Here is a 25,369-nt window from a genome sequence, read left to right on the forward strand (position 1 = left end):
CAGTTTTTCTATGCATCTAGAAACACTGATCTCTTGTTTTAGAGATTTTCTAAGCTTCTAGAAACAGTGATCTAGAGATTTTCTATGCATCTAGGAACAGTGATTTACAGTTTTTCTATGCATCTAGAAACACTGATCTCTTGTTTTAGAGATTTTCTAAGCTTCTAGAAACAGTGATCTAGAGATTTTCTATGCATCTAGAAACAGTGCTTTACAGTTTTTCTATGCATCTAGAAACATTGATCTCTTGTTTTAGAGATTTTCTAAGCTTCTAGAAACAGTGATCTAGAGATTTTCTATGCATCTAGAAACAGTGATTTACAGTTTTTCTATGCATCTAGAAACACTGATCTCTTGTTTTAGAGATTTTCTAAGCTTCTAGAAACAGTGATCTAGAGATTTTCTATGCATCTAGAAACAGTGCTTTACAGTTTTTCTATGCATCTAGAAACATTGATCTCTTGTTTTAGAGATTTTCTATGCGCATAGAAAGAGTGGTTGAGAGATTTTCTATGCATCTAGAAAGAGTGGTTTAGAGATTTTCTATGCATCTAGAAACTGATTTAGAGATTTTCTATGCATCTAGAAACAGTGATTTAAAGATTTTCTATGCATCTAGAAACAGTGATTTAGAGGTTTTCTATGCATCTAGAAACAGTGATTTAGAGATTTTCTTTGCATCTAGAAACAGTGATTTAGAGATTTTCCATGCATCAAGAAAAAGTAACTTAGAGATTTTCCATGCATCAAGAAAAAGTAATTAAGAGATTTTCTATGCATCTAGAAACAGTAATTAAGATATTTTCTACGCATCTAGATAGAGTATATAATTAAGAGATTTCCTATGCATCTAGAAACAATAATTAAGAGATTTTCTATGCATCTAGAAACAGTGATTTAGATTTTCTATGCGCCTGGAAACAGTGGTTTAGAGATTTTCTATGCATCTAGAAACAGTGATTTAGAGATTTGCAATTTTCGTTTCCTTTGAATAGAATACACTAACCTCTTGGTACTTTGCAGTTAATTTCACCAAGACTGGTTCAAAATCTACGGCATTATCTATCTAACATAGTGCGGATACGTCCTTCCCAACCTACTGATAATGAAAATACTTTGATCTGGACCCCGTTACTCTTACATGTGTATATATATATATATATATATATATATATATATATATATATATATATATATATATATATATATATATATATATATATATACATATATATATAGGCTACATACTATATATGCGTGTGTGTGTGTGTGTTAAGTTAAGTATACCTTAGTTTAACCAGACCACTGAGCTGATTAACAGCTCTCCTAGGGCTGGCCCGAAGGATTAGACTTATTTTACGTGGCTAAGAACCAATTGGTTACCTAGCAACGGGACCTACAGCTTATTGTGGAATCCGAACCACATTATAGCGAGAAATGAATTTCTATCACCAGAAATAAATTCCTCTTATTCTTCAGTGGCCGGTCGGAGATTCGAACTCGTTGCCAACAGAGTGGTAGCTGAGAACGGAACCCGCTCTCCCAACGAGGAACTGTGTGTGTGTGTGTGTGTGTGTGTGTGTGTGTGTGTGTGTGTGTGTGAATATATGTATATATACAGTATACAATTTGCAAAAGGCCACAACAATATCAGGAATACAGATCGGCTTGGAGACAAAAACCAGCACCGTCATCATCCTTCCTTGCTTTCGTCTAACAAATTAATTTTTCCACTGAACGAGAATTATTTGTATGAATATTTTGGTTCTTCTCATCTTTTTGTCATTCACTACCTTCATTATTAGACATTACAATAATTCTTTTCTTTCTTTACTTACAGTCTATATATATATATATATATATATATATATATATATATATATATCTATATATATATATATATATATATATATATATATATATATATATATATTTATATATATATATACTGTATATATACAGCATATATAATATATACCGTATAACTATATACAGTATAATACAAAAACACAATCTGACAATGTTAAACCCATTAACTTAAATTCCCATTCCAACGGATACAAGTATTTTGACTTACAATTGGCGCAGCGTTAAGCTTTCATCAGTAAGAAACCTACCTCATATCCTAAAGTGTTGTTCACAAAACACGAAGGCAATAATTCACAGATCAAGGAAAACAAAAGAGCTTCTCATTGCAGGACAGAAACCAGAACACGTAGGCTATTTGGTCGTGTGATTGAGCGGCACTTCTACAAGATAATAATCAGACTTTAATTGGGATAATCGGCAAATTAAAGAACCATAATTAACGTGACTGATATCCATGAAAAGCCTTGCGTCCACCGAATAAATTTCCATAACAAAAAAAATTCTAACCTTGGAGAAAACAAATAAAAAAGGAAGCGCGTTCTCACCCAGGAACACAATGGTTGCTGTGCCAACTTCAACATCAGCCCTCCAACCTTGCCGTTTCCTAAAAGCCAACAGAGCTAACCGCAAAAGACCCCGGTGTCGAGCGAAATTCATGACTCGGCGAAAATACCTGACCAGACAGAGGATAGGGAAGGAAAGGAAAGGAAAGGGGCGGGAGGGGAGGGGAGGAGACGGCACAACAAGTGCGAGGTTGATTTACTGAATTCACCTTCTCACTTCTGTCATTCCTTGTCCGCGTAACAAACTCATGTAGTAAAGTGGTAACACATAACAACAAATCCGTGGCTCAGTGGTTCTTAAACTCGCTTCACCCACGGGGCAAATAACTTTGGATTCTTTCTTGAAAAATAAATTAATTTAAAAAATGACCTCCCCCCACCACGGCATGAATTATATTACGGCTACTCGACTAAGGTGGGTCGTGGCCAGGGTGAAGAAAAGGCGTGGGTCTGACAAACTCACCTAAACGACATTTATAGCTTCATGATTATATATATATAGGCTATATATATATATATATATATATATATATATATATATATATAATGAGAAAAAATGTTTACAGCTTCAAAGATGACATCATACTATAAGGAATCTGAAGCAACACAAGCGGTGTAATTAAAGGAAAGAAATAAGAAACCTTTATTTCCCCGTAGCCTAATACGCTGATTTGTACACAAGACGCACGTACGTACATATACTCGTATATATTTTTGGCACAACTCGGAAACCACCCAATTAATTATTTATTTCAGCAGTTAAAGAACATTCTTGACATACAATTTATTTAAATTAACAATCAAGAGCCGACACACAAGCTTTACCAAACAATCCAGGGTAATAAATCACGGGATTTCTCGAAAAGGTGGAGGGACATACTTATTTATAAAACCCTTTAAAATGTTTTAGCATACCAAAATACAGAATATACACGAGCTTTTGCCTAACAAAATACTAGACATTGAGTGACTGAAGAGTCAGTCATTCAAGTAGGCTAATATAGTAATCTTCGTTTACCCAGTTTATGTTTAAAATATTACTCTTTTCTGTCATTGTGATCACTGATTCAACTCTTCCACTCTCCAATTATGGCGAAGATACTTTTCTGCCATTCCCAACTTAAACACCGACAAAAACTAGGGCAAGCAAAGACCTTTATACCTTCTCTAGTGCACCTTCTGGTGCTTTATAAATTTGTTAAGTAAAACCTACTATGAAGTAAACTATATAACATTATCACTTGTAATCTAATCAACATTTTGCTGTAAGCATACAAGATTATATATATATATATATATATATATATATATATATATATATATATATATATATATATATTTATATATATATATATATATATATATATATATAACAATTTTTCGTTTAACACAGCACTGTCACTTCAACAGAGATTAATTCTATGCAAGAAAACAAAAACTCTATAGGTTAATCATCCCAGGAGGGTTGTTCTTCCACAGAATGCAGTCGATACATTAATCCATTCGTGAATATAAGTTAAAACTGACTTAAAAAGACAAAAACGGCTTGAAGTGAAACCTGAGCAGCACGCTCTTTTTCTTCTTTTACTTGTAATGAATACAGCCACTGGCAATTCGATTAGCCTACTCTACTCAAGAGACTTTCGTATCATTCATCCTGTCACCAAGTTCTACTTGCATTTCATTTTCTTATATTTTTTTTAAAAATAGTTTAATTCGACTACTATTCACAGGATGAGGGCTTCTTACGACTCTTGCCCACGTAAAGATGTTCCTTCTTACATTCAAGTGAAGTTTACATATCAGGATTGTTTTTAATGTTATATACGACAACCATTATCTAAGGAAACTGAATTGTAACAAGCTACTTGTACTCTATAACAGCAGCCACAAAAACGCATAAAAGATTTTACTTTAATTACTGGTTTATATATGCGACATGCTGCATTTTTCTGAGCCTTCAGAGCTAATTTATTAAATGTCAAAAAAACAACACGAAAGTTTTTGGAAAGGTCAATACTCCTTCAATAGCTTACTTTTCACAAACTCGAGCAAGCACCTCACCGGTCCTTAAAAACGGTAACCAGAATAACAAACTCAGTAGCTGGTCAAAACAAAATCCTCCCCAAAACCAGCCCACTGGCATGGGAGGCCTTCCCATTAGGAACCCTCCACAAATACCGCCACCATCAACCCCGTCTCCAAACACAAGCATCACGAGCCAGTACTGTGTATGTCAAACAGTAGCATATCGGCACCTCTAAAATGCAAAATGTGCGAAATAAATGCTAAAAATGGATAAAATCTGGAATACTTAATCAGATAATTATGAGAATCTGGGGATAGATCACGAGTAAAAAAAATTTTCAGAAAAGAAATGCGAGCAGCAAAATTCAGGATTAGATAACGCAATCACGATAACGATAAGACAAGAACATCTGAGGTTTGACATTTTCATCATTACATTCATTAATATAATATGAACAGGGTACTCAACGCGATGAGCTTTGGGTACGACCTAGCCAAATCACAAGAGAGAGAGAGAGAGAGAGAGAGAGAGAGAGAGACTGTATTTTAAGCTATCCCCGCACGATTCATGATCCTGGATTTTGCTCGAATATGTTTCCTGTGTAATAACCGCGCCAGCAGTATCCACCTTAACAGGCCTAAGCGACACCAACCAATGACATCATTATCAGCCTTAAGCAACGATGACACAACTGTCGTTTTAGCTTGTTACTCAAACCCATCTTGCTGAACTGATCTGCGCAGCCCAATAGCCCTAACCCCTCTGAGGACGGAATACAAATCATTTTCAGCTTTGCGGCCCTTGACAATTAGGATTCAATTAGCTGGATACGGCAAGAGTGGGTTACGCCCCTTAATTTACAGGAGGCGGAGGGACGGGGAGGGGGTAACGGAGGGACTGTAAAGGAGGGAGGGTGGGTGGTGATATGTTCTGCCAGATAGGCAGCATGTTGACACCACCTCCACTGTTTCATTCTTATTTATCGGTAAAGAAATCTACGTATCAACTTGATTAAAAATACTGATTCTAAAAATGACAACACGCATTATATCGTTGCATACACACAAAACAAGTTTCAAAACAAAAACTAACGACATATTCATAGTAAAACGCCTACATGGCAACATAGTCACACAGAGTTGACAGGGGCCCTTGGGCTCAGCATTGCCAACGTAAACTTGCGCTTCTCACACAACTTTGCCAAGACGTTTAAACAATCTTGTCCTGGTTCTACCATCTAACCCAGAAAAATCTAATGGCTACCTTACTGATAATTTACACTGTCATTCATCGCAGACTCTTTACGTATATATTAGTTACACATGTAACAGAAGAAACTGTGTAAACCATCCATTCATATATTGGACAAACAAAAGTATTTAAGTCTGATAATTTGTTGGGGCAAGGAATGGGGTGGAACCAGAGGTAATGGGGTGGCCGGGTCCGACCGGGAGCATTGTGTTGTTGGCAATACTGGTTTTTTTTTGACAGAGAGAGAGAGAGAGAGAGAGAGAGAGAGAGAGAGAGAGAGAGAGAGAGAACCCTTCTCGACCACACTTCGCCATCCCCCAAATGAAATGTCTACCATACAACTACCTTCTCCCGTAACGCGACTTATATCACACGATGTCAATTTAGTAACTAACGAAATCTTCGGATTACTGCTCCTCAAGAGACCTATCCACTTTACCGACTTAACTGAAAGTAAGGAACAAGAAGCCAGTCTATATAAACAGACGAGAAATGAACGAAATATAGTTAAAAAGAAACATAAAAAGGAAAGACCCCCCCATATCTCTGCAAGGCTGACCAATCTTTAAGAGACATCGAGACGTTGTCACCCCTCCATTGTCTCTGTCATTACCCCTGTCTCTCCCCGTCAAATACACACGTCTTGCCGCCAAATAACTATGTATTACAATACCTCCGCGAGAGAAGTATATTCTCGTTTCGGAAACCTGTCATGAAGACAGATATGTTCTCACTCTGGTCTCACTGTCAATCAGCCTAGAACACGTTCGTTAATTCTTTAGTTTGAACTTACACAGTTCCAAAATGTAGAGCATAACATTATTCTTTATTTCTTGTATCCATTGAATGGCCTGTCCACAGAACGAATGGACAACTCGAAGCGCTCGTGCAAGGTCCAGATTAGACAAATGCTTTCAAACCGTTACGAGTCTGAAGGTAAGCAACTTTCCTGAAAGAAAAAAAAAGGGGGGGGGAGGGACTAACTTCTTTCGCCTATTGGTACTATGGTTTGTGCCCCTTCGCTACATAAAAGATGCTCCGTCGCTAAAAAGCCAATTTTAACTCCTCAAAACTTTGTTAACAATGGTTACTGCAAAGGGTAAGATTTTTATTTTACGATACTTCTTTCAAATTACTAATTTTTCCCTTTTTATTACGTAAAATTTTTCGTTATTTTTTAATCAAGCCCAGAATTACACATATATTGTTAAATAAAAATTTGGCAATTTGCTTTTCATATGAAAAAAAAAAAAATTATCTTTCCCAACCTAACACGAAAACAAATTTACAACATACATCCTTCAGTCCATTACACGCAAGTATGTCGAATGCAAAGCAAGGGGAGGCATGTCAAATCAGAAAGTCAACTGCAAGCTGGACGACCGGAAATACAAAATGCTCTTGCCTCAAGCACGTGTTCCAAACGCTCGGCCATCTCGGCTTCGTCGATCTCGCACGCAGAGAGAGAGAGAGAGAGAGAGAGAGAGAGAGAGAGAGAGAGAGAGAGAGGAGAAGGGGGGGAGAGTTGGGAAATGTCTTGCCAATCTATTGATTGATTCATTGACTTGAAAAGATGATGCCATTTGCAATTGCAATAGTATTGGATTTAAGGTGCCAATATTGGTTAGAAGGCGTAAGTGCTATCACACAGTTGTACTCAGCAACAATAAAATTGTTAATCATATAACCAAAATGAAGGTTTGGATTTTATTTCTATTCAACAACGGTAGTAACGATTTAGTAAAGCCGAAAAGGAAATATTTTCTTATCACCAGTAATATCGCTAGTGATAGAATGAAGACTAGGCAACATTGCCGTGATAACCGTTCGTAGCAGCAAAACCCCAGAACTGGTAATATACAAAATCCTCAAATGTGAGATAACCAACAGTCTAGTTTATGAGTTGAATGTCCTAACAACTACGGTGGTTGATCCGGCAAAGGCAGTAAGGTCACAGTAAGGCCAGCTAACTATCGGAGGAGTACAAAGTAAAACCACTGGCAGGTTTAATGACCAAAATGACTCAATGCTCAAAGTCTTGCCTACAAAATCTATGTAGCCTATTTAAATTTTCGTTCCCGACCACACTATCTGTTTAAAGAAACCACGTGGGGAGGTAGTGCCGTTAGTGCAACTCACGTGGTGCACTGTAGGCTTTACTTGAGGTTCTTTGCGGCGTCCCTTCGGTCCCTAGCTGCAACCTCTCTCACGCCTTTTACTGTCCCTCAGTTCATATTCTCTTTCTTCCATCTGACTTTCCACCCACTCTAACAATTGTTTCATAATGCAACTGCGAGGTTTTTCATATCTTGCTGTTAGTTTTCGTTTCAGCGCTGAATGACCTCATTGGTCCCAGCGCTTGGCCTTTGGACTAAATTCTACATTCCAATTCCTATCTGTTAAAAACTTTACTATTCTCCTACATCGATCCTGTCGTAAGTTATCATTGCGGATCTCGGAATATGTAACTTAAAATCATTATAAACTTGCCTAAAAGATAAAGCAATATCAAAACACTTCGAACACACAGATTCATACACTCACACAAAGATATGAAGAATGGAGCGCTGATGGCAACATATCTGAAGACAGAAGAATGCCTTACAACATCTGGCTTTCCAGAAGCCTTATAAGAAATATTTTTCAAATGTGAGCATTAGTAGGTTGCGCATGGTGGCAGAGATAAAAAGACATATTCAGAAATCAGTGAGTATAGCATAGCAGTACCCTGCCGCCAATGGAATGAGAGCTGTCGAACAGATCCATGGTATGAGCTCAGCTAACTCGAAAGTCAAGGCCTTACTCGAGGTGAGTGTTAACTTCATAGCCCGTAGTTCTTATTTTTTGTCGCCACACAGGAAGGAACTCGGTTCTACGAACGTACCCGTCCAAAACCTAACAAGTTATAATATGGATCGAGAGAATATCCATTACAAAACTGGGAGTAGAATTACGGTCAGAGTTAACTTAATTATTAATGATTGTCTTCCCATACTACCTCTCACAACCAAACTCCAATGCCCTATGTAAATATTATCTATCTAAGATACTTTGCAATCTCCTGCTGACGTGAATTACCACTGCATACACCTCAACTCTTTTTACTGAAACTCAGTTCAACTCAAAATGCAACATCAAATATTTATTTGTGTAAAGGTTAAGCTGACAATATCAACCATATTTCAACAAAACAGTAAAAAGTATCAAAAGTTAAGCATAGGTTTACGCAATCCACTTTTACGGACGAGAAAGATCCACACCAATCTGACTACATCACAAGACTATCGAGTCAACTTTACCCAGAGGCAATTTTCTTAAATATTCAATAGCTATTAGCATCTACTCGATGTATTCGATCACTTTAACTTCACCTAGCCATTAAGGAGGAAGCCAGACCAACACAGTGCTGGTCCCAAGCCCGGTTAATAGGGAGGGCTGGAGTCAGGAAGGGCACTCGTGCATGAAATATTTACCAAAACTAATGATAAATTGAGCAGTTCAAGATGGAAACAGCTGGAGGAGGCTCACTCAAACGGCGACCCAAACTAGGGATTAAACCGCGAGGGAGATGATTCAGCTAGCCTACTTAAAGCTTCATTTTACTTGATATATACTTTAATATGTTTTAAAAATTTAAGTTTGCATTTACAAGAATTACTTCGTTTAAACCTTTACATTTTCTGAGAATATTAAGATTAAAATTCATAATTTTTTTTATTTAACAGATTCCAATGGCTGGAACCTGATTTATCAGAGAAATACCAAAACGCTTACAGTCATAATATGCAACATGAGTCCATCTCAGTCATAAGTAACATAAGTAAGATGTTATAAAGCCAGATACCTTAAACAGATGTCATTTAAATTTCGAGTGATATCAAAATGCAACAAACCAATAATGAAGAATAAACACTAATCCTACAGCTAAGTCATTCATTTTCAACAAACATTAATATATATATATATATATATATATATATATATATATATATATATATATATATATGTGTGTGTGTGTATGTATTATATATATACACATATATATACATAATATATTCACACACAAGAGACCGGATGGAAGGGGGGGGGACACGCCTCCCTCGCCAAGAATCTGATCTTGACACCCCTCCCCATCGGAAAAGCTGCTCACCACGTGCCAAGTGGTGAAGGTGGCGTTGGAGGGAGGAAGACACAAGGTGCCGAGAGACACGGCTGACCGTGAGCCAACCATTCCCAAATTTTGGCAAGAAACAACAAATTGACTTCATTGCGAAATCTTTCTAAGTTTTAAGCTGCCAATGGTATATAAGGATCCGGACTAAATGACGAGCAATTAATATTCAATTGCAAATTACAACCTTTTTGTCTTTAATCAAAAGAAATTTCAAAGAATTTAAATACAGCTGACACCTACAGTAAAAATCACCTACGTCAAACGCAAGACTAATCACGTTACAAACATTTGGAGCGTCAACGCTATAAAATTACGGGAGAAAAGTCTTCACAGGTTATAATTCCAATGTCGCATGAGAAAGGTTCCGAGGTTCGACCTCGGTCTGCTCCCTATCATTCGATTCGACCAAGCCGTAAATGGGCACCAGCTTCAGCTGAGGTCATGGAAAAAAAAATGGGGCTAGCATCCTCATCCCTAAAGCAAGCTGCTCTGTGAGTTAGCTTTTTTCTTGGATGAGACTGCTGGCCCCATTCCCCTTTCCATCCTGGTACATAATTCACAGCTTAGTGCTACAATCACAGTTGGTTTTCAATGGGACGTCCTCACCAGTTGGTTCTGGTCTTTATAAGCTACAGATACAAGCAATTGGGGCGCGCGCGCACACACACACACACACATATATATAGCCTACATGGCCGTTTTCCTTAACAAGAAGTGGCTCTAGAGAAAAAACAGTCACCACCACATTCACATTTCAATAGCTGAAAACTACCACATAAAAAGGACAGTCTCAAACACCCTACATGTTACACCGTTCATCGCTCCTCGCTCTCTTAAACCTCCTGGATATTAAAGCTCTTCCTTTAACCACATCATGCCTAACCAGCCCTTTCTTAAATCTTTCACTCTCTTTCCTTCTAAGGCCGCGTATTGACGATCAGGTTTACCTGTCAGTCCACCCGTCAGTTCATCGAAACTGACATTAAAACTTACGTGTAGACGACAGTTTGTGGGTGGAGTCAGTCCATTCGCCAGAACGGATGAACTGATGGAATTACTCAAAGTTCTTCTGACCAACTGACAGGTGATCGCATGTGTGGACAGGTAAGCAACAATTCTATGACAGTTCACCGCTGGATTTCGCCTGGGAAGGATCTCGGCCACTTGTACCAGAATATGAATAAACTATGTTTAGGCCTAATTCTTTTCATTGTCAGACCTTGCAGCGCTACTTGTAAACTGTTGTGAGTCCAAATCATTTAATAAAAAATAAATATTTCCATGTGATAAATAAAGTTTGATATAGGCCTAGGCCAGTGTCCCACTTTTTATGAAAGGTGTCACTAGTGAAAGTAGGCTTCATGGCCCATTTCATAGAGATGGTCTGATTAAGTGCAAAGAATGGAAGGTGAAAATAGTATAATCTATTGCAGAATGTTAGGAGATGGTGATAAAAGACCTAAAAAGCAGAAGACAGATGGAGGGAAAGGTAACTGGAATGCAAGGGCCTCAATATCCTGGAAATCTGAGTGCAGGCAAGATTTTAGTGCAGGTAATATAAGAGTTAAATTACGCAGTTTGTAAGTTTCATGCACAGCTGATTGTGGAATTTTTCTGCAACGGGGCTTCACCTACGATTCAGCAGGTACATTAAGAGTGAGGCAGTGACAATTTTTTTTATTTTTCCATGCTCTGGTAGGGACATGATCATGTTAAAACATCACAATAAAACATAAATTGAGGACAAAAAGAGCCTCTGTTGACCTAGGCAGTGATCTGACTGGTAGCTAGTCGAATATGGGGGATCACAGATATGGTCCAAAAGAGAATTTGGCTAACTTCATCCCAAATTACTTGCTGAAAACCGGTAGTGCAGCATCTATCAGGTTAAAGGGAAAATTGTGTAGGCTACAGGTGGAAAAACATGTAAAGCAAGTTAACTATTTGAAATATAGTTTCACCGACAAGGATCAGCATTATGAAAGGGTGGTGATTGGCAAGGATGACCTGCTGAGAGAGCAAGAGAAAGGGTTGAATGTAGGAACTGGCAAAGGTCTTTGCGTCTCACTGCCATGGAGACCGTGGTTTCAATCATGCATAACAAATCCCGAAATTGAAAATATGCTTTTCTCATTCGTAATGATAGTGTATACCGTATCTGAAATAAAATTGCCTTTAACCTTTCATGATTTTATTTTCTTTCGTTAAGATTCCATTGATGGCCCACCATTGTTTATTATTTCTATTTATCTGATCTGGAGAGAGAGAGAGAGAGAGAGAGAGAGAGAGAGAGAGAGAGAGAGAGAGAGAGAGAGAGGTTCAATCTCATCCATGGTGGGGTACTTTCTCGTCGAGGCCATCCCCCGTGAGGACTTTGATACAACTGTTACTGAAAGAAATAATTGTGTTTCTGACTTGGGAATTGAATACAAAGGTCCAAACTGAATTGGAATTGCGTCCTGTACTAGGGTCGCTGAAAGGGCCGGTGACATTGCATTTTGGCTCATCCGGTAGGATATCCAGGAAAGTGTATAACTTATGCTTGAATTTATGTTAAGGTTAATTTGTAACAGCTGGGATACATTAAGGCAGACAATTCCAAGGGTGCGAATGATGAAGTATGAGCTATCTTGGCTGGGTGCGATGGAGGGAAACCTGGGGTCGACAGCATCTAACACCAGTTCTGTAATTGTGGGGAATGTGAAGGACAAAGGTTTCCGTCTAAATTTTGTGGATGTACGAAATTTTATAGCTTTCATACCTACTCTGGAGGGTACTTAGTTTCTCATCGTCTCTAATCTAGCAGTGTAGGGAAGGTCACGCAAGTCATCAACCTTTCTCGGGAAACGGGATAGTACGCCCTCCAACCTATTTAGCCTATCTGGCCATATGAGTATGTGGTTGGGTGTGGTGGCCATACTGGGCAGCAGTAGTTCATGACTGGTCTAATGAAAGTCACCCATAATGTGCGCATGGTGCTGATATCTCTTTCTGGAAAAGTTCTTAGTTTCCATGCTAAATGTTCACGACAGCTTGGTAAGATTCTGTCGCTATAAGTAGACCACGTTAATTAAGTCATCAGAGATGATGACTCCTAGATCTTTTACTTGGTGCTTTATCGTACTGGTATTTCTATTTGGGTTAAGATAATAACCGATATTTGTTGATTTCTTACCGAAGCGTAAGACCTCAAAATTGGTCCTAGTTAAAAGCTGTTTACTTCATTTGCGCCCGGGGATGAATTACATGTTTTTATTTTGAAACTATTCACAGTTTTCACGCGAGTCTGATTAGGTCGAGACACAGGAATCGCAGAAAACCTCATTATTAGAAAGAAAACAGGACCAAGAACAGTCCATTGAGGAACATCTGAAATCTGCTCTATTAGCTGACACCTTACCTGAAGGCTTCGATTTAAGAGGAAATGATGTAACCAGGTTCCTACACGGTCACCCATCCGTTTCTCTTTTAACTTATTGCACAATGTGATGTGGTCAACTTTGTCAAAGTCTTGGATTCTGGCATTCTGATTACTGAAGCCGAGTGATTAGCTATAATTTCGTAAGATCTCCCTTGTATAGAGCCGCACTGGTTGGTAGGGGGTGGATCGTTATCGGTCAGATGTTTCACATTTCTTTGCCTTGATTTTTTCCAAGATTTCTATTAGGCGGGACGTTGTCATAGGCCAGTATAGCCTATATGATTTCGGGTGATCGCTTTCGCTTTTGCCTTTAATGTTGGATGAGTGATCGCTTTCGCTTTTGCCTTTAATGCAGGACGAGTATTATGTGCTGAAATTTTCTGTGGAGTCGTTATTTATTCATGATTCTTGCCTTAGGAGATGAGTGGGTTTCCTCAGTTCAGTTCTGCATAATTTTAATAGTATTGAAGGATAAATGGTCTGGCCCCACTGCAAAGTTAATTCTAAGAGAGTATTTCGTTTTCAATCATTTTGCCCACTTAGATCGAAGAATGCAGCGGCATCCTCCGCCTTGTCAATCGGATCTGGGACCGAATATACTGATGCCTGATGCTCTGATAGGCATCCGCAAATCTGTTCTGGTGATATGATGAGGGATCCATTTACCTCGACAAGAGCCAATTCCACTCATCACTTTTTGTTGTTGTGTGTGCATAGGCCTACAAGGACATCTCATCCAGGGTTCCACGGAACTCTAGGGATTTCACAGACCATTATCATGGGTTCCGTGATAATCCGTAAAATAAATATCTGTTACCAATGATGGTGATCTGAATTTACACAGCTCGAATGGCAATGGTAGATTTTATATGATTTATACAGAATTTCTTAGCAATAATATATAAATGAATAAATATATAACTATATATATATATATATATATATAAATATAAATATATATATATATATATATATATATATATATATATATAAATATATATATATATATATATATATATATATATATATATATTAATATAGGCTATAGTGTGTGCTTGTTTGTGTGAGTGTTCCTTGCGTTATAAAAATTGTTTCAGGGTTCCTTGAAGGTAGAAAGGATAATGTACCGCCTTCTCTTCATCGATCTGGTTTTCAATTTTACAGGAGTTCATCTGACATTGCTCTATCAGCATTCTTTCAGCTGCTACTCTCAGGAGTCGACTTGATTTCGGTGATGCTGACCTTGGCGTTTTCAGTTTCCTTTCCTGCAGTCGAAACAAGGTTTCTCAAAATGATGTAAGTTGTCCTGCCCTGTGGATTCTTAAATCGAGGAGACTTTGTCTAATGTTTCGTAAACTTTGATGTAATCATTCGAAGAAGTTCACTGAATTGAACTGAATATAGAATTTAGGACAAAGGCCAAGCACTGGGACCTATGAGGCCATTCTGCGCTGAAACGGAAATTGACAGTTAAAGGTTTAAAAGCTGTAACAGGAGTAAAATCGCATTTGCACGATAAAACAATTGTTAGGAGAATGTGGAAAGTAAGGTGGAAGAGAGTATGAAAGGAGGTATAGTAAATGAAGCGAAAGGGGTTGCAGCTAGGAGTCGAAGTCACGCCTGCAGCACACCGCACGAGGTGCACTGATGGCACTAACCCCGCTGCGGGGTGAAGAAATTCATTGCTCAGTTTGTTTCTTAACAATCAATCCAAATCAACCGCCGATAAGAAGTTCTAGGTTTCAAAGAAGTTTGCCTCTTGAAGGACGAATGCCGATCAAGACTAAGATGAGGCGTTCTGAGGGCTGTTGAGCATCATAAGCAGCGCCACATGTTATAGGTAGTGATCGCGGAGTGCTGACGGTTTCCTCGACACGTTATTTAGAAGTTTATGATTATTTTCTTCAAAATTTGTTCACCCTTAATAAATAGGCTGAAGTACTGTAAACCGTTCACATTTTACTAAAACTCATTTCATCTCTCTCTCTTTTGCGCTGTTTACTGTTTATACTTTTTTTTCTAGGGTCCCATCCTGATTTTTTTTTTTCTATTTTTATACAGCATACTCCATATTGACTGTTAAATTCACTGTCAAAACACTTAGAAAAAAAGGAGACATTGATTTACCCTTGAACGACTTGATATTTTCAGTCCTGATATCTGGTGGGAGCTTAGTGCCAGTCTTGGAGCGGCAAATTTAAAGGCTCTAAAACCAACATTCGTATTGAGTCTTGACTCTAATAACTTGAGACCCTCTGCAGCTCTTCTTGTGTTGACTCCATCTGGCCAAAGGAGCAGACATACACCTGAAGCACGAAAGGATCGATGGGCATAGCCACCGATATAGCCTAGGCCTATTCAGGGTAATTAGCCTAACTACGACAGGTTCTTCTGGAATTGGGATATAAAATTTAGCCCAAAGGCCACGCGCTGGGACCTACGGGATCATTTAGCGCTGAAAGGCAAATTAAGAGTAAAAAGCTTTTACTGTTAACGTGCAACAGGAGGAAAACCTCGCAGTTGCACTATGAAACAACTGTTGGGAGAGAGAATGGACAGTTAGAGGGAAGAAAGATAATAAGAACGAAGGTACAGTATAAAGGAGCTTCAGCTAGGGGCCCAAGGGCAAAGAACCTTAAGAATCTTAATTAATGCCTACAAGGTGCGGTGCACTGAAGGCACTAGCCCTCTGCGGGGGACAGATTCTTCTGTCTTCCATTCTTACTTACCCCTATAACTAACGACAAGAACCCACAAGGGCTACCGGATATAGCCTAGAATTCCTATAGTCCTGTGTACCCAAACAGTACCGTAACTGCCTTTTTAAAAATATTTTCCCTTTACTAAATGCCAGATACACGCGATATGACAAATCTGCACATATCACGTCTCAAATTGGGGAGTAATTTGTAAATTCCTATTTACGGAAAAGTATAATGAGAGCATACATATATATCACACGCATGCAAAATAAAGACAGAAATATTGCAGTAACAGCGACTATGGGTAGAATATTTGAACGTTTCGCCTAAATCGATACGAAGCTTATTGGAAAAAAGTATCTCAAGCTAGACCACAAATTACTACACGTGTTGCATAAATTCTCCGAGCTACATGATATCATCCAAGATGCTTGAAAAAAGCTATTCATTCACAGTCCATGAACTGCGATGAAACGCTAAAAAATAATACAGCAGGAGGATAACAGAATGTCAGTTTGATAAGGAAGATTCGAAAACCAAGCGAGGTAATGTAACATCCAACACCACATTATATTCCTCGATAAGCGCATTACTCTTCAGTTTTCGAGCTTCCCCAACCTTGAATATCAAACATGGGCTATCCAATCTAGATAGGCTATCTGAACTTATTTGCATACAAGTATAACGAGACAAAGGTGACGAAAACTTCTCCTAGCTCACGTCAAACTCAAAAGCATTGTTAAATCTCAAGTTCCTTATTAAAATACTACTTGTTTTCCCAAGCTGGAGAGAGAGAGAGAGAGAGAGAGAGAGAGAGAGAGAGAGAGAGAGAGAGAGAGATTCACACCCAAAATCCACACACGCAACAACCGGAAGCCAAGGAAATGATGCAATACCACCGCTCTATCGGTTTATCAATAAAGAGAAAATTTTCAATGTAGTTTTCTTTAGGAAATCATTAACTTTTCGTCTTCACCACTTCCGTTAAACAACTCATAAAAAAATGGTCTCCGATATTACTGACGTCCTTATCATGAAACGGAAGTCGCCACTGACAGTTAATACTAAAATATGACCTTTTAATCCCTGTAACATAGATTACAAATTATCTCTTCTATTCTTATAAGAGCGACAACACGACTTCACTTAGCCTAAACGAAATATTCATTCGAGTAATTTACTTTAAGGACAAAAATTTAACAAACAACTACCGGGATGTCTTAAGGTGTTATTCTCAGCAAATGATAACTGCAAAACTATAATAGCAGTTGACACTTCTACCTCGGGAACTGAAACTGCAACACGCATGTGCTTGAGCGTTTAACTGTAAATTAAGAATGTTATGGAAACCCGTGGCATAAATCCTGATCGGTTTCGAATTTCGTTTTCTATGACATCTTCCAAGATGATTGATAGCCTATATATTGACTGAGACATACAATTTATATGCTAAGGTGACAGTACAAATATACAGACAATTGGAAAAATATTCAAGTCTGTGAAGTAGAAAAGGAAGGAGCAGCAGTAAACTCATTAAGAAAAAGTACGTTCCTTAAAATTTCAACTTTACAAACAATTTTTAAACTACTTCGGCTGGAAAATTATTAGAAAAGAAAATAGAAAAATAAAAACCGCACACGAGAACAGGGCAATTTTCTTTCAACTTTAGTCCAAAAATCTCTGGGTCAAGTATATGGCAGTTTAGCCATCAAGTAGGCTCTACTTAACAATATCAAACCCTTTAAAATGAAAACAAATCAGCTTCGCTACTTCATGAATAAAAACGCATGAGCTGAAATTGCCCATCTAAAAGGTTCTCAGGCTAATATGTAACGCCGGTTCACACTTAACCATGGATTTACAAACACTGAAAGGTAGATTCCAATATCAGTATACGTATAAAAAAAACTGTAAGTTGTGGCCATTGCTGAGAGAGAGAGAGAGAGAGAGAGAGAGAGAGTCTACATTCACAGACTGCAAATCGTTTCATTAACGTAAGGCATCTCACGACAATTTAAAACACACCTTCAATTTCAAATGGCTTTGATATCCAATCGTAGTCCACGATGAGTAAACCAGTGTACTAACACCCACAGTAAAAAAAAAAAAAAAGGCATAGTCAATTCTAAAGAGCCACATAAAGCATTCCCTTTACTTTCGGTATTGGGACATTACCAGCACTAGGTGCCGTTTGTAAATTATGAAGAGATTCGTATGTGGTTTCATGTTTGTTCATGAATACACAACCAGTTAAAAGGTCACACGAGAAAAGATCAAACTCGAGACCCCGTGCAAAACTTTATGAGATATATGGCTAGGTTCATTCTAGATTTGCTTCACCCGTCCAGAAAAGGATTCTCATTATCATTACCATCCCGGGGGGAGGGGGTGGCAGTGCCGTCAGTGATCCTCACGTGGTTCAATGTAGGCATTACTACAAGGTGTTTGTAGCGTCTCGAGCACCTAGCTGCATCCAATTTTTCAGCCTTTTACTTTACCTCCCTCCCCGGTTCCTTTCGTCAATCTTGCTGTCCAGGCCCTCTGACTGGTATTTCGTACAGCAAGTGTGGAGTTTTCTCCCACTTCCACCTTGAGATCCTTATACCCCCTTTCTTTTATATTTTGGTTTTCTGTCTTTCTGTCCACCCATCCAACTCCCTCTTTTCAGAGTCTTACGCACTGAATGGCGGAAAGTGCCCCAGTGATGGCTTGACAGCCTAAATTTCATACATCAAGCAATGATGATCATCTTATCGTCTTCAACGCCGCGTAACGCAGAGCCTCTGTGAAATTCCACCACTCTTGTCTATCCTGTGCTCCATCTTCCACACATCTCCGACCTGCTTTCCCATGGTTATCCCAGTAACTCTGGGTCGTCTTCCAACTCTTCTGGTGCCACAGGTGACAAGCTGAAATTATCAAGTACTATTCTTCCGGCGTCATACGAAGGACGTGTCCAAGCCATATCCATCTCCTATTCATCATTATCTCATCTGCATAAGGAACTTTCGCAATATCCTTTGTAATATCATTTATAACTCTCACGTGCCATCCGACTCCTAGCGTTCTTCCTAAAGCTTTATTTTCAAACATAAAAAATCTTTTTCACATATCGCAGATTCACCACCACACCATGATTGTAGAGAAGATGGAGTAACTGCATTCAAAAGGACATGGGAGACAAAGAAATAGACGAAAGGAGAACACAAGACAGCATTACATGGAAAATGCTTATTAAAAACAGCAATCTCGCCTAAATGTTCTTGTAATGCCCTATCAAGACTATCTTAACAAGTTATATTTGACACAGGCTGGAAAAGGGATGTGAGTCCAGAGCACAGTTCTGAACGTAAAACAGGCCGCAGTTACTGTTTCCCTTTCCCTTAATTTTGAAAGATTGCTGTGTAGCTATCATTCATGAGCCTAGCGTAATTTCAATGGGGGGACAACTGCGGTGGCTTTAGTGCCTAGAACCCCTCAAGTATTAAGCAAACGCTGTGAGTCGTCACTGTCAGCAACTGAAATCTTTCGTTCCTTCATCCATTCATTTATACTGAATATAGCCTATATACAAAGGCGTACTTGTTCCAGTCAGTTTATTGTTGACATTATTACAACAGACAACATATAAAAATGTTTCAAACGTTTTCCTTGATAGTTTGGGGGAGAAAATGCTTTCTAACGGTCCTTTTTGTTACCACTACTCAGTTTTTTTTCAACTAGCATAAAATACACAGCCTATACCATCCTCAATACTGCAGTTAATTACTAAGTTTTTACTTGCAAAATTTTCATGAAATGTCTTATTTCGCACTTAAATAAAATCCTCATACCCATGTTCATGAAAAATTTATTAGCCTACAAAAAAGTGTAGCCTACGACTAAATGTAAGCAGGCAAACACACTCTACTAAGGGATAACAGAATCATTGTGCCAACTGCTGTTTTATTTACCAATCAGAAGAACAATGTATTTTGGGCAATTAAGGTACATAAAGGAAGTAAGCTGGATTATCATTTCAGTTCAAAATGGGCCTTGTGGACTGTTTAACTACTGACGATTCCCAATTCCTGGTGTCCTCTTCAACAAATCATTACATTCATCGATTACTACTACTACTACTACTGCTACAAACACCCAATCCCTGGTGTCCTCTTCAAGAAAACATCAAATTCATCGATTACTACCAGTAGTACCACTACTGCTAGTACTACAAACATTTCAAGGTACCTTAAGTTTACAATGCCAAGGTGCAAGCTAGACTACCAGAGAAACGTACGCTCGCTCCAATAAATTGATCACCTTAAACACACACGCGGCGAATTCGTGTTTGCGCCCAATAGTCGTGAAGATGGGACTATTTCTAACGTAAGTCATACCAAATATTGTGACTTTCGAGGTACATGTGGCAATAAAGTTATACTACGCAAGTTCTACAATTAACGCACGATGTCATGGTAATGTCGCGTTTGTCATCATAATCAGACGTGGTGCGTGCGTAAGTGTAGTTATGTGGGAGAAGGTGAAGGGGTGGGGGTGGGGAGATTTATGAGTACCCTAACACACTGTTGTGATTTCGTTGTGACTGTTGCTATCGTTTCACAGCACCAACAACAATGGCAGCAACAACACCCTGTAGAGAGCAGCAGCAGGGGACATTCCAAATCTCCCTAAATAGGCATGATGACTTCGGCAACATGAAAGACACAAAGTAATCATGGAGTGCCTTATGGACCTATATTATAAAAACAAGTTGCATGTCATACATTTACGAATGAATGAGAACTTGCCATTAAGATAATCCTAACACCAAGTAACAGAAGTAAGTTTAATAACAGCCTGAAAATGCGAAGACCCATGGTTACTTCACCGACTGGTATTGTATAAGGATCCACTTCTCTAATTAGAAAATGTATCAAGTTGGAAAACTTCCAATTAAACTACGATGAGAGAGAGAGAGAGAGAGAGAGAGAGAGAGAGAGAGAGAGAGAGAGAGAGAGAGAGAGAGAGAGAGAGAGAGAGAGAGAGAGAAAAAGTTAAGTAGAGAGAGTTTTACCAGACCACTGAGCTGATTAACAGCTCTCCTAGGGCTGGCCCTAAGGATTAGACTTATTTTACGTGGCTAAGAACCAATTGGTTACTTAGCAACGGGACCTACAGCTTATTGTGGGAATCCGAACCACATTATAGCGAGAAATGAATTTCTATCACCAGAAATAAATTCCTCTAACTCTTCATCAGCCGGCGGCGGAATTGAACTCCGGCCCATCGAATGACGGTCTAAAGCTCAACCGACTCGGCCAACAAAGGGCTAGAGAGAGAGAGAGAGAGAGAGAGAGAGAGAGAATTTAGGCCAAAAGCCAAGCGCTGGGACCTATAAGGTCATTCAGCGCTGTAACGGAAATTGACAGTAAAAAGGTTTGAGGTGTAACAGGAGGAAAACTTCGCAGTTACAATATGAATCAACTGTTAGGAGAGGGTGGAAAGTAAGATGGAAGAAAGAGAACATGAACGGAGGCACAGTAAAAGGAATGAAAGGGCTTGCTGCTAGGGGCCGAAGGAACACTGCAAAGAACCTTAGGTAATGCCTAGAGAGAGAGAGAGAGAGAGAGAGAGAGATATTCTTATAAGTTAACCTATGTGCACAAATCATCACAGACACACCCAAGTTCTAAAAAGTCGAGAAGAGGCTCTCGCCCTATTCTCGGATTCCTCCCTCATAGGCCTAATTACTTTCCCAGTGTAAGATTCAATTCCATTTTACCCTTTCTACGAAGTCGCACATAAAGCTCAGAAAGAGAGATAGGCTATAAGAGAGGACTCAAATCACTGGACTCTTATTAGGCTACACATTAAATGTTATTTCAATTTGACAGTAGTTCTGCAGGCAATTATCAGTTATCTATTGAAAATTGCATACTAGGTCATCTGCCAGCATTACGTTCTAAAACTAGTAACCTGGCTTATTAGGACATAGGACATCGTCAGGTTCAAAAGACCAAGTTATTAAACCATGGGAAAAACTGTATTATTCGAAACTTAGGGTAAACTATGATTGAGATACACTCTAGATTTCCATGAAAAATATCGACTATTCGTTACGAAGTACATTAAAAGTGGCATTCTATATAACCTGCAATACAGAAAAATATCTTTAACTATTATTTTCTTACCAACAATCGCTACTATTCAGTCTATCGCCAACTGAACACGACATTCAAATGTTTATGAATGTTTTACTATCCGTTCAACAATTACTTCTTGCATTTTGCATTCAAACACTTTCCTTTCATTATGCCAATTAACTTGGATATAATAAAAGTCCGGTGGCGAAAATGTCTGATTTCATTGGTAATGGTATTTTCGCCATAAACTGGGCCATCTATGCATTTACAGGCCAGGTCAAAGCAGGCCGTGGCCGTGGGTTACCTAAGTGGGTGGCTTGTTTGAACCATAGTCAGATTTCCCCTAATGTCTCTAGCCTTTAGTGACGAGCTGTGCGCCTGTTATTCTCTCTCTCTCTCTCTCTCTCTCTCTCTCTTCTAAAACTTTATCGGGTTTTTGGAGCACGTGTCAAGATTTCTTTATCCTTAGACTACATCGAACCCAGAAATTTTTGCTGTAAAAGCGCGGGGGCGCGCGGGAGCGAGCGAGCGAGAGAGAGAGACAATAAAAGACGCACAATTTATGTCACTTAAAGGCTGAACACACTGAAGGTAGCCTAATCTGGCTATGGTGCAAACAAGCCATCCAATTACGTAACCCACGGCCTGCTTTAACCTAGCCTTTGACATGGCATGGCTGGACCGACTTTTGGTGAAAGCACCGCCACCAATGAAATCAAACCATCAAGTCACAGAAATTCCGATTTAAGACAAAGATGAAGAAATTCTAATGACTTCCCTTTTTCTAATAACAGCCGAAGTGCCCCGTATCCATCAGACAGAATGATGATTTCACTAATTAAAAGACCAAACAAATAAGAGACAGCCAAGCAGAGATGTTTCTCCAGACAATGTACTGTCCTGCCTAAGCATCCAGTAAAAGGAAATGGATAAGATTATGGGTGAAGTCTAATAACTGAAATTGTTTGAGAATAGAGTAAAAATATATAGGCTATATGTAAAAAGGGGAATGGGCAGAGAATTATGATACTGAGAACGTAGCATCCTGGGTGAACACGTGTCTTTGTCAAGATCGAGACCGGCGGGTAGCCTATGCAAGTACTATAGAGCCTATGTGATATACAAAGGAGGAATATACAGTATATAGAGTACATGATACTAAACTGCGCTATTTCCAATCCTTCTTGTCGTTTCAGGCGTCCCCCGCCCCCTCTGCCAAATGCATTTGGTTGAAACTGACCGTGTTTATTTCTTTTCAATCCTCACCCCTAGGAGCAATAATGATCTTTGTTTGGGCCTAATCTCCAATACATCCATGGTAAACCATCTAGAGTATCTGGACTATAAGCTTACTGATACGGTAAGATCAATATAATCGTAACTTGTAATAAGATATTTTCATAATTTCATTTACAATTAGGCCTACTGAAGATAGAAATAGAAATATAAAATACGACTGCGACTTCAGCGAATGTTTTTTTTTCCTCACATCACGTCGTCCAGAGCTATGCTGTTTCCCAGGAAATTTAAATTCTCTTTTTGATAACAGCCACCTCCTCCTACAGTGACCATGAAACTATCTATTTCCATTCTCTCTCTCGCTCTCTAAGTGAACACACACACACACATAATATATATATATATATATATATATATATATATATATATATATATATATATATATATATATATATATATATATATATATATATATATATATATATATATATATATATATATATATAGAGAAATACTATAAGTATTTGCCGAATAATTTTCCCCATACACCAACGATATATATATATTTTTTTTTCCTTTTATGCACATAATTTTCACAGTCTATCCTCTAAATGCTTTGCGGTTTAAAATACTCTACACAATCCTTTATTAGATTTCTACGCAATCCTTTATTATTTTAGTTGAGATTTTTTTTATTCCAAGACTTGTCATTTTCTTATATCTGAATTCGATCTCTGCATGTCCCAAGGGCGGCTTAGCTTGGACGTGAATCCTTTAAGAGAACTGGCGACGTAGCTCAAAAACTTGTGTCACGTTTAAGAAAAAACAGCATCGTTTATATCGTTACCCAGTGTAAAATATTACGAAAGGTTTTAATGACAAAAAAGAAAATCTAGTCATGATTACTTTAACATTTTTATGTCTGTAGTACATTCAAACTCCAAATAAATTGATTGAGAACGTCTGACTTGGCAGCGCCTCTCCCGACTCTTGCCCTGCCCAAAACAAGGTTTGGAAATGCTGATATAAAAATGAATTCAATCTGTCACCTGGGCCTACGCCTACACCGGCAACTGTCATACCAATGGTTTGCCTATTGGGCATTTGAAATTCGGTGGTGAATTAGTTGCAAGAAATTAGCATTATGAAATTCAAGAATGAAACATGTCTGAAAACAGTAAAAAAAAAAAAAGAAAACAAAAAAATGAGACGGTAGGATTCGACTTCCTAGTCTAAGGCCTTTGACCGAGGAGAAACAGAGAGGGCCGCAAGCTCCGGAAGTTCTTCAAAATAATATTCAGACATGCTTCTGTATATATATACTTTAGCTTTTCAACTAATACTTGAATACCGTTTCAAGACACTGAGGATGATGATAATTAAAATTATTTGTACTTCAAGATGCACAAGTGCAATTTTATTGTATCGTTTTACAAAACAAAAAGTTATCCAGCGATTGCATCTGACCCATTATGATATTAATATTCATTTTCAGTCTACCAACTGACAAGCAGATGATTAGTTTTAAAATACCGTCGCTTTGTTCATATCCATACTAAACAAACTTCCTGAAACTTGTTTACTATAATCTCTCACACAGCCCAAAAAGATTGCACTTTTTACAATAATATACGGCACTTTAGAATATTAACTCCACTATACTATGCAATCGTTGCTTGAAATCTGGAAAGAATTCCCTCACACCATGCTACATGACCAGTTTAAATAAGGAAACTCTCTTTCTAATGAATGCACAAATAGCCTATGTTTATGAAAATTAAGGCTATAGACCAAGCGATGGGACCCTAAAGGTCACTCTAATGAATGATCTAGCTTTCAAATGGACCCACTCCAACACTGACGTTAGTTTGCCGTCCTATGCTTGTTAGAACAGTTTCTGTTACTTATGTCTTGTTTTAGGGCTTCATAAGTAATCTGGCTTAACATCGAGGCTTCCTTAAGGTCCTGTACTCTGGAAATCTACGGTCCAGTTGGA

General features: G+C 38.4%; 1 protein-coding gene across 2 annotated transcripts in view; it reads right to left on the minus strand.

Annotated features, from left to right (window-relative positions):
- Positions 1 to 25,369, minus strand: part of LOC136837204 (collagen alpha-1(I) chain-like) — a 505,330-nt gene that overhangs the window by 470,358 nt on the left and 9,603 nt on the right. The gene's annotated exons all lie outside the window — the stretch shown is intronic.

The sequence above is a fragment of the Macrobrachium rosenbergii genome, chromosome 58 (assembly GCF_040412425.1).
Source record: "Macrobrachium rosenbergii isolate ZJJX-2024 chromosome 58, ASM4041242v1, whole genome shotgun sequence".
Lineage (NCBI taxonomy): Eukaryota > Metazoa > Arthropoda > Malacostraca > Decapoda > Palaemonidae > Macrobrachium > Macrobrachium rosenbergii.